Here is an 11,729-nt window from a genome sequence, read left to right on the forward strand (position 1 = left end):
GTAAGTGATGGATGGAGGTAGGAACAGTAGTAGCTTATGCTGGGGTGGGTGAGTAGATATCACCGGTAGAGCAAAAAGAACCCTCCAGAAAATTGAGAAATGTAGATGGATGAGAAGACTGGGCTAGGTTATCAGATGTCTTGAAAATCAGGCAGAGGAATTCCAACTTGGTGCCCGAGGGGAAACACTGTGAAGAACACTGATAAAGAAATCTGTGGTCACCTCCAATGAAAGTGAACCTTTCCTCTCATTCCACGGACACCTTAATGAAACTGAACATTTCCAGTTAGAGTAGAAAAGTCACATCCCTGTGGCCTAGATTAGGAGTACAGACGAGAGCGGAAGGCATTTCTCTCCACTCTCACAGTTCTCATTCTCTCTGCAACCCTCCTGTCTCAGATTCACAGTGATGTGGTTTGCTAGATGTTCCAAAGGCTGCTAATGAGATTCAGCTCTAATCTATTCATTTCATAGCCACAGCTAGAAACAAAGACTACCCTCTTCACCTGCTGCATTTCCTGGGTGTCCACGGGGGCCAGCACAGTGGGGTCTGAGTCTACCATGGGGAGAGGCAGCCCTCACTCAGACAGGTCCTTGCTCCTCCAGGGAATGGAGAGGACTGTGGGCCCGTCACTGCCAAACCAGAAGAAGGAAACCCATGCAGCAAAGGGGAGAGGCATGCTGGAATACAGAAATCGCTTGGGAACAAAGAAGAGACGAGAAAACTGAGGAGACGCTACTTAATTACACATGGGGCACCTGACCAAAAGAACAGCAATCAGCATTTCTACTCAGCATCACAGAGGCCAGAACAAGAAATACACACGCTTAGAGCAGCAGGACTATAATGTTATTGTCTCAGGAGAGCTTGCTCCTTAGCAAGGGCTATTAGCAGGCCAAGTTACCTACGGAGGTTGTGAAATCTGCCTCTTTAGGTCTTTAAAAATAGCCCAATTTGTACTTGTGTTGGGAGTGGGGTAAGAAATAACCTACTGGAAAACAGGATGCTCTAGTTAGCCTTTCGAGATCTTTCCTAATCAAGTGATTATGTATTTTCCTTTTCAGTTGAATTAAATTAATCGAGCCCAAATTTATTGAGAATGATCAGGGCCTGGGTGGTTTTGTGTTAATACTGGCCCCTTTGCCTTTGTTATTATTTTTTTAAATTCCCTATGTTTGAAATTCTCCCAGGCCTATTGGCCTTCCTCCATAAACCCGTAATTGACTGCTCCAGGTGTCAAGAAATCTGCCCTTCTTCCACATTCTGCAATACACACAGTCTTGGCTAAGATGTAATTCGTTTTTGGCCAAGTGTTGGTTTTTAATTCCAACCGGATTGCCAACTCAGTATGGGCAGAGGCAATATTTATACTTTGCCCTTGCCCCAAGAGTTCTGCGCAGGATGCCACAGTCTAAAATTTTGTATTGATTGACAGCAAAACAAATATCATATAAGCTCTATCTGTGTAATTTCTCATTTATTGAGCATCTACCATGTGTGAGGTGCTTTCAAATCTCTGGGTAGCAGTCCTCTCAGACACTAGCACTTTTAGAAAACAGCTTCTAGTGTAGATTAAGAGTTTGTTAACAGAGTTTTATCACAGGCAAGTTGCTGGTTACTTAGGATGTGCAAACTACTAGTACACACAATTTAGAAACTAGATTCGTGAACGTGGGAAGAGTTGGAGAAGAAATTTGATTTGAAAACCAAGCAGAACTGTTGATTGAAAAAAGAGAATATCAGAGAATATTCCATATATAATACGTTGTGTGCCGTCAAGTTGATTCCGACTCACAGCAACCCTATGGGACAGAATAGAACTGCCCCATCAGGCTTCCTAGGCTGTAATCTTTATGGGAGCAGATCGCCATGTCTTTTGTCCTGCGGAGCCGCTTGGTGAGTTCGAACTTCTGATCTTTCGGTTAGCAGCCAAGCACTTAACCATTATACCACCAGGGCTCCTTACTGCATGTATGGAGTGTACTAACATGACAATCTGTCCTAATACTTGCAGTTCGGTAAATAAGAGGAAGACCAGCGGAATCCAAGAGAATGACAAGAACGTTGGTTTAGAACCAACAGTCAAATGTGTATAGTGGTGGGTTGTTTTGTTGTCTGGGAAAATCAGCCCAGAGACTTTTGGTGCCAAACTGGTTTGGAGTAAACCAGAACCTATGGACAAATTTGCAGGAATGAACTGTTTCAGAGTGAAGAAAAGAAACACTTGATTGTGGTCTAGAGACAACAGGCTTAAGTTAAGCCCTGATTGACTGAAGTCAAGAATTAGTGAAGAAGTATATGCCTAATTTCTTTACATCTTTTTCCCTGGGTATCATCCTTTGGAAATATAACAACCCATTTACCAAACCCATTGCCATCGAGTTGATTCCAACTCATAGCGACCCTATAGGACAGAGAAGAACTGCCCCACAGGGTTTCCAAGGAGCAGCTGGTGGATTCAAACTGCCGATCTTTTGGTTAGCAGCTGAACTCTTAACCACTGTGCCATCAGGGGTCCTTTGGAAATATAGCACCTTTAAATCAAAATTAAGCATGACATGGTTGAAATTAATGATAACTGTAGTAATATTTGGAAACCCTGGTGGCGTAGTGGTTAAGAGCTACGGCTGCTAACCAAAAGTTCTCCAGTTTGAATCCACCAGGCGCTCCTTGGAAACCCTATGGGGCGGTTCTGCTCTGTCCTTCAGGATCGCTATGAGTTGGAATTGACTTGACGGCAATGGGTTAGTTTTGTTGGTTGTAATAATATTTGAGTCTTTTCTAACCATCTTATCAGCTCTTCCCAAACTCTTTCATATCCTGGCATGCATGGGAAATGATAATATATGAGTCGACCCTGGGAAATGGAGAAGGCTGCTAGGACTCTGGCCTCCCAGAAGCCCTTGCTGGCCTGAGGGTGGAGGAGATGGCATCTCTGCTCACCTATAACTCTCTGTGGCTCCCTGGTAGGGAAGCTCTGAAAAAGGCCAGTTTGGGGCACCTCTTTCATTGTCCTCTAACTATCACGAAAACAAATTCTTCCAGAATCCTCATCCTCACTGACCTCAGACTCTTGAGTGAGCGAGGGGGGTACTCTACGAGAAGAAAGGAGCCAGGCAACCCCATGGAAAGGAGGAGCTGGCATGCCTTCCCCAGCGGAGTGAACAGAAAGCCTTGCTTGTCAGCTGGCCGAGGCAGCTGCCGACCTCAGGGAACTCTGCTGACAGTAGGAGAGTAGGGCACGATGTCACAGGAACCCTGGCTCGGCCGGCACAGCGTGGTGTCCACAGCAGCTCATCTGTTCATCCAGATTGAAAAGATTTCTCCTCCCGCTGCTCTCCCACCCACTCTCTCCTTCTTCCTGCCACTCTGAGGGATCATTGGAAAACCACACAGTTCCTTTCAGAAGCAGGCCGCGAGAGCCAAGGCTGGGTGTTCTCGTTGCTGGCATGTTGCAATTATCTCCGGGGAAGGCTCTGATGACAGCGTACTACATGCAGTGTCGTGTACTAAAAAAGTCCATGCCAGTGGCTTCAAGAGCAGAACTTCCCAGTGATCACAGCGGTTTAACATGACACACGACCTGTGTAGGCCCCAAGTCACGGTTACCTTCCTCTGAGTCCAAGATTAGTCCTACAAAAGAAGACCAAAGGGGCTGTGGCTCTCGTCATAGTCCCTGGGAAGTCATCAAAAAAGCACACTTTTCTCTGTTCAAGAGCTCTTAAACTCTTAACAGTCTGGCAAGGGGGTACTTTCTAAGGTACCTCTGAGTCCAGAGTTTCAATGTCTCTGAACCTGAGATGATAAACTCAGTCTCAGAAGAGGGCTTCAAGAAAATAGACTGGGTTTGAATCCTAAGTCTACCACTTAGTAGCTGTGTGAGTTTGAGAATTGTAATGAACTTCTCTGAGCCTCATCTATAAAATGAGTATAACAGTACCTACTTCAGAGAGTTGTTAGAACTACATTAACTTGTACATACTTAACACAGAACCTGACATAAATAGTAGTTGTTACTATTGTTATTTTTGTTATTATTATATATACCACTTGTGTGTTTTTAAGAAGGACGCTCAATAGAAGGAAATCATTAGGCATGCTTGCCAAATTCTTTTCTTGACAAAATTTCATGAGCATCATATACATAATCAGAATTGTGATACCAGTTGTAACCGCTTCAAAAATCATAATGTGTAATGTTGGTGAGAAGTTTGAACAGATAATGCCAAATAAGAAGGAGACAATTTGGAACATTGAATACTCAGCCAAAGCAATCTGTAAATGCAAAAATTTCTATAAGACACCAGGAAGTTTAAGGTAAGTATTCTTTTGCTGGACAAATTAAAACTGAATAGAATTTACATTTAATGTTGGCATTTTTATAACAAAGGCTATGCTTAACCTTTTTATATAATTGAACCATGTAAAATAAGTTAACTTCTCACATCCTGACTATTTTTATTTATCTAACCTTGAATTGTCCACCTGAAAAGTCTTTGCCTTATTCATTATTCAACATTAAGTAGCTGTTTTTCACTCTGATGTAAGTTATTAATTTATAGACTGCTTTTACCTTAAATTATCTGGTGACAAAGCACAGTTTTGAAAGTAGGTTTTGCAAATAAACAGCTGAAAGCCGGAAAATGTTGAAGGTAGTTTGACACTTACTCAATAATTCATTAAAAGGATACAATGAAAAAAAGTTACTACTAGGCAGAAAAATAGCTCCTTCATAATCATATTCAGCTATCAAGTTTTTATCACATAGCGAGTTTTATGCAGTTGTATTAAGAAATAATTATATTTCTAAAACTAAATTGACAGTGAGTTTAGAGAATGGTGTTCTGGCTATTATAAAAGGTAGACTCAAAATTCATCTAGAAATCATAGAGCAGCAGCTTACACACTGAGAGACCATCCACTCAAGATAAGAATGCATGAAGCTGAGAGGCCAAATCTACAAGATCCCCTGAAGTTAGCATTTATTGTAAAATGGGACTTTTGAGAGGGTTTTTTTTTTCCATTTCTTTCTTTTTTTAAATACAGAATACCAGGAGAAAAAAAAAGGACCTTAGAGATCATCTTGTCCAATTTCATTTTTTTACAGATAAATGTCAGTAAAGCCTTAGTTTGGGGGATGAGGGGTTGTCACTTGACCAAAACCTGGCCAAGCAGAGTACTCCATCACCCTGACCACAGTGTTTGGTTCAGAGACGGGCATATGAACCCCAGGCCAGTGAAATGCTGTCCTAGGATTTTTGCTGGAACAATTGGGAAAGAGAAGTCCTTGTTCCTTTGGGGATGCTGACTATTAAGATATAAGCCAGAGACCCTGGCATCCATCTTGCCACTAAGAAGGTAAAGGCTGTATGAAAAAGAAGCCAACAGAGAAGGAAAGAGAAATATTCCTAACGGCATCACTTGAACACCTAGATCCAGCCACACCTGAAGCTAGAGTAGATCTATCTTTGAAAGTAGGCTGCTATCACTTGCATTGAAAACGTTCTGACTTACACAGCCATGTTTAAAATACGCCACACAATTTTGGCCCAAGGAACCAGTTGGAGTGTTTCCTTGTATGAAGTTCTCTGAAACACAAACCTTCCTGTTATACATGGGAGTAATTTTGACAGTCCCTTCTGCCTCATGATATTTTGATACTGTTTTGGTTATACAAGCAACGTTGGGAATGTATATAGTGCGGTGGTTAAAAGTGTGAGCTCTGGAGCCAGATCTGAGTTTGAATCCCAGCCCTCCCACCAGTTAGCTATCTTCTCTTTGGCTGGTTACTTAACCTCCCACCTTAGCTTCCTAATCTAAATAGAACTATTCCAAAGGTTTGATGGGATAATGCATGCAAAATAGCAAGCATTAAAATATAGCAATGATAATTAAGAATGACTAACATTATTGATGTTTACTGGGTGCTAGGCTCTGGTGAGCACTTTATAGGTACTAACTTATTTATGCCTCAAAACAACTGTATGTGGTAGGGGCTCTATTCCTCATTTTGCAGTTGTGGAAACCGAGAGACAGAAAGGTTAAGTAATTTGCCCATATTTGGACAGGTAGTAAGTGGTGGAGCAAGAATTCTTATTTCAGAAGCCAACCTCATTACTACTCTGCTAAACTGCCTCTCATCTTGACCGGTAACTATTCGCGGATCAAGTTGCTGCTAAGGATAACTGACTCCTGACATAAGTTCAAAAGTTGGTTTAGATTGTGAAGTAGTGATTTTGAAGCAGTTTGGCCCAACTTGAACCCTTGGACCAACAGGTCCAGGGTGAATAGGACAGAGACCCTGCTCAAGAGGAGTTTATAATACATTCAGGGGTAGAGTTGGGTGAGAAGAGATAAGTGTTCTTTTGAAAAAGTTATGGCAATCTCTCTGAGCCTTGGTATATGTATCTGTAAGATGGGTTTAGCTCCATCCCGGGTTTTTATGAGGGTTAAAGAGAGAATTATCAAAAGTGCTTAGCACATGTCGTGTCTGGGCATCATCACCATCATCACCAACAATGCCTATAAAGATAGGAGATCATGGCCCAAAGCTTACATATGCTCACAGAATTTGGTTTCTCTTTAATGGTTTTTTTTTTTTTTTTGGATGAACGGTTCTTGTCTTGACCTTTTTTTTTTAAGGGAAGAAAAGAAAAGAAAAACCTCTGCAGTCTGAGAAATTGGATTTATTAGCTACTTCCCAACAATAAAGGAGTCCTGATGGCACAATGGTTAAATCGACTGCTAACTGAAAGGCTGGTGCTTCAAAAACACCAGTGGCTCCTGGGGAGAAAGATGTGGGAGTCTGCTTCCGCAGAGATTCACAGCCTTGGAAATCCCATGGGGTCAATATGAGTCCCAATCGACTTGATGACAGTGGGTTTAGTTGGCTTTTCCCAACAATAAGCAAAATAGCCCAGGAAAGGCTTACAGAGCAAACACTGAAGAGAAACGCAGGTGAATGTCTGTCCCTCCCTCGAGCCCAATATCTCTGGAGAGGGTGAATCACACAGGGCTTTGAGAACCCACATGAGAATGAGGCAGAACTTTATCTCCGAGGACGCATTCAGCAACAGAAAACCAACTTTTGCTCTCTGCTCCAGATCTTTCTAGGCAATGAGCTTGCTAGACCTTGCCTACTTCCCCAAAGGTGGTCATTTTTAGACTCTTGCTTCTATTTCAGTGAGATGGTCTATAATGGGGGACAGCTATTGCTCCATCTCCCTGCTTCTTGCCACTGTCCTCTCCTGGCACATCATGATCGCACCCACTCAGTCTCTTCTGAATGTCATATTCACACAGGCTTCCTCCCCTGACAGCGGGATGTTCTCTTCTCGTCTCATCCTTACCACCTCCACCCAACAGCAGAAGAGTACATTGGTGGCCCATTTGTGATAAGTGGACATCTCCTGGTGAGTGCTACTCAGGGAACAAAGCTCAGCCTAGCAGTAGGACTGATAAAATAAATGTACCCCTCGCCATGTTGGGTGGAGCAGAAAGGATGAGTATACGAACAACTTTAGCTATAGTGTGCAGGGTCTAACCAAAAGATTGGTAAAAATGGGGAAATGTAGTCTCCTTGTTTTCAGAAGGTGACTTTTTCTATTTTCTCTTCCAAGTGTTCACAGTTGGCTTCTGGTCAACCACGCCCAGTGGACCTGAATCACCATCCCTGAAGACAGAGTACCAAGAGTAGACAGTGGAAAGTCTTTGAAGTCAGTGTTGTGCCTGCTTGTCTTGCTCATCTGTCTCATGAAGACAAATCTTGTGGCCTGCCTTGCTTGCCTTGGTGTATTACAAAATGTACAAGCGCTTCTTTCCTAAGAATAAATAACATAAATATATAAAAGTAAAAGGGGTCATGTGCCTTAGAGTAAAGCTTAAGAGTTTTTATATCTATTATCTCCTGTTGTCTGCTCATCTTCTTGATGACGTAAGGACAGGAATGGAATTTGGGGGTTGCTTTATTGTTGATTTTTTGTTGTAAAAATTGTTGCCAAAAATAAGTTAGATAAAACGAAAGGTATAAAGAGCAGAAAAGATCACACAAGTAATCTCACCTTCAACAATCACTAACATTTTAGTGTCGAGCCTTTCAAACATTGCAATATTGTCCAGAAAAGAGATCACATTGTCTTGTAATCTGCTTTGTCACAGATATTCTCAGTATTTTACAGTGTTGTAAGATGTTGACCTACTTTAACCTTTTAAAAAACGCTTGCACAGTATACCATATGAAGGTACTTAATTTAAATAATCAATCCCTATTGATGAATATTTACCATCTTTTACAATAAACTCAGCTAAGCATCTTTCACCACTTGTTTGGGTACTTTCTTAGGATGTATTCCTAGACTCTTCGGATCAAAGGATTTTTACACTTTTAAACTCTTTTGTTAACTATTGCCCAGTTACCTTCCAGACAGGTTTTGAGGGAATAGAAATTATTCCTGCCACTTTCCACGTGCATAGAAAGATTCAGGGCTTGTTGAAAGTCATTCAGTTACTCACTGAGCTTCAGAGACCCATAGAAATTACTCAGTCAAAGTCTCAAAGTCTCCAATTTTTATAGACGAGGAAATTGAAGAAGGAAGGTGCATAATTCCAGAAGCCAAGGGTCTCTCATTTCAGTCCTTCTTTGAATTGAAGGATGGTGTCTACAATTTGACATGGAGCATCCTAAAGGCCCAGTGGTATAAGCTTTAGATTTTCTTTAATAATTCTGTGTTTTTCTAGTAATCAGTCCTCTCCACCACGATTTAACCACCCCATTATCTAGACAGCAGTCAGGACATAGACAGGATCTCAGATCCGGTATGTTTAAAAAAAAATTTATTTCTTATTTTTTAAGCTGGAAATGGTCCTCTGTAAGTCCCTTCCAGACCTAGGATTCAGGGATGCTCTTATAAACATTTTCCTCCCTGGAAACACATGTGGTCAGTGCCATGGCCCTCCCTGGTGACCACTAGGCGTCAGACTTTCCCATCTCTCCTCCCACTGTGCTGCTCATCCAGTCATTAACTCGTTTTCTCAGTCATTAGGTCTTATCTAAGGGGGCTTCTTTGTCATCACATGAACGTCGTGATTAGGATACAGAACCCTAGCAGATTTCAACAGAACTGATTAAGCCTGACTGTCTCCTAGTTACCAGCTCTCTAACAGAGTTCTTCAGTGCAAAGCCCAAGGCTTACAACCAGGGAGGAGGGGTGGAAGGAAGACCAGTAACCAGGCCTTTCACTGTCAACACCAAGTATAGTGCCTTGCAGAGAGTAACTACTTAATAAGTATTAGGAGACTGATGAAGGAGACCAGAAAATTTCATTTTGTGAACTAGTTTTCAGGAAACACAGCATCCTGCCTACGATGGCTCTGAGAAGGAAACCATTCATCCTGGAAACATTTAGGGATAGCATTCCATGACAGGCACTGACTCATCTAGGCAAATGCATCAATTGTGATTTCCAACAGCATATGTCAAGTTTTCGCAGAATTGCTCAGACCAAAACAACAGCGAAGTCCCTATAGCTAAGATCTCTGGATCACTTAGATCTATTTTAATCTGTTCCCAAAATCACAATCACCAGAGTTTGTCTCCCCAAAGAAGTGGATGTTTCCCATTCAGTTATTCTGAACTTTGCTTAATGCGTCCAGAACTTTTTAAAATAATAATGTCTCTATAAGATACTGCTGTAAAACAATGAGCTAAATTTCCTAAGATCCATAAGAAAATAAGGTTTTTTGATCTGAGATCCATTACTCTCTACATTCCCATCTTATAGCTAAAGACACACAACACAACATTGCCCCCACCAACTTACCTTTACTGTCACCACTCACAAGGTATTGTTGAAGCACATGTTTGTGCATGGAGATAGTCCACATTGTAAATGAAGGGGACTCAGAGTAACTGAAGTTGGATTTTGATGCTTAATTCACGTAGACATAGAATATTTGTCTCTCGGAAAGGGCCACATAAACCAGAGACTGCATCAGCCTAAGACCAGAAGAACTCGATGGTGCCTGGCTACCACCAATGAACATCCTGACAGGGAACACAACAGAGAGTCCCTGATGGAGCAGGAGAAAGGTGGGGTGCAGAACTCAAATTCTAGTAAGAAGACCAGACTTAATGGTCTGACTGAGACTGGAGAACCCCAGAAGGCATGACTCCCAGACTCTCTGTCCACCCAGAACTAAAACCATTCCTGAGGCCAACTCATCTGACAAAGATTAGACTGGACTATGGGACATAAAATGATACTCGTGAAGACTGTGCTTCTTAGCTCAAGTAGATACAGGAGACTAAATGGGCAGCTTCTGTCCAAGGTGAGATGAGAAGGCAGAGAGGGTCAGGAGCTGGTTGAATGGACACGGGAAATCAGGGATGGAAAGGAGGAATGTGCTGTCACAGTAAAGGGAGAGCAACTGGGGTCACATAACAATGTTTGTATAAATTTTTATATGAGAGACTAACTTGAATTGTAAACTTTCACTTACAGTACAACAATTAAAAAAAAAGAATATTTGTCTCTTCAGTCCTTTCTCAAAAGAAGGATGACATTCACAACTTGACATGGAACCCATCTGCCTTGTCACTACTTTAGGTAGCATCTCATAGGAGCCTCATACTTACCAAGTATGTCTTGGGAATCCAGTGGAGAAGGAGAAGAATTAACCCAAGAGGAGAAAGTAAATATGCTAATTTCCTATTCAACTAATTTTCTCATTTGCTTTAGGCACCACAAATGACTGAAGAGATGATCCACACTACATATGGAAACCAGAAACACCTGTAGTAATGACATGAAAATATGACCTATAATGAAGAAGCACTACAGATGAGCTAGGAGTCCTTGGGTGACACAAACAGTTAAAGGGTACAGCTACTAACCAAAAGGTTGGTGGTTTGAATCCACCTAGAGGCACCTGGAAAGAAAGGCCTGGTGATGTACTTCTGAAAAAAATCAGCCATTGAAAACCCTGTGGAGCACAGCTCTACTGTGCAATACGTGAGGTCGCATGAGTTGGAATCGACAGCAACGGGTTCTTTTTTTTTTTTTTAGTTTACAGATTAAACTAGACTTTAAGGACCTACAAGCGACTCCTTGCTGTGTGTCTAGACGTCAGTACAACTCTACTAAAATGACATACTTTCTGAAAGCTCGTCAAACATGAGCAGTCTTTTTTTATGATTTATGTCAATAAGTCCTCTTTTGATCAAAATAGCAGTAATGTAAAAATTCATTAAAAGAAACAGAGAGCATCCTAGGCCTAGAGGCAACAATAATCTTTCATTTGTGGTTAACACATTCTCCCTCTTCCTCTCCATAAACACGTACTTCTTCTAAATTAATGACAATTACTCTTTTTTCTCTGTACTTTGAATTTTTTTAAAGCATTTTTCCAAAACAAACAAATACAACAACAATAGTAAAACAGAGTATCAGAGTTTTCATGGTTCACGAATCTCAGGCTTCTACTTTAATCAGCATTGCCAGACACCAAACCATTCCGTTCTAGAGTCTTCCCCCCTTACTAAGAGTTGCTTAGAGTGGTTCTAGGAGCTGTAGTTTCCCCATTTTTTTACCAAAACAAAAAAAACAAAAAACCCAAACCCATTGCCATCAAGTCAATTTTGACTCTTAGTGACCTTATAGCACAGAGTAGAACTGCCACATAGGGTTTCCAAGGAGCACCTGATGGATTTGAACTGCCAACCTTTTGGTTA

The sequence above is a fragment of the Trichechus manatus genome, unplaced genomic scaffold (assembly GCF_000243295.1).
Source record: "Trichechus manatus latirostris isolate Lorelei unplaced genomic scaffold, TriManLat1.0 scaffold00076, whole genome shotgun sequence".
Classification (NCBI taxonomy): domain Eukaryota; kingdom Metazoa; phylum Chordata; class Mammalia; order Sirenia; family Trichechidae; genus Trichechus; species Trichechus manatus.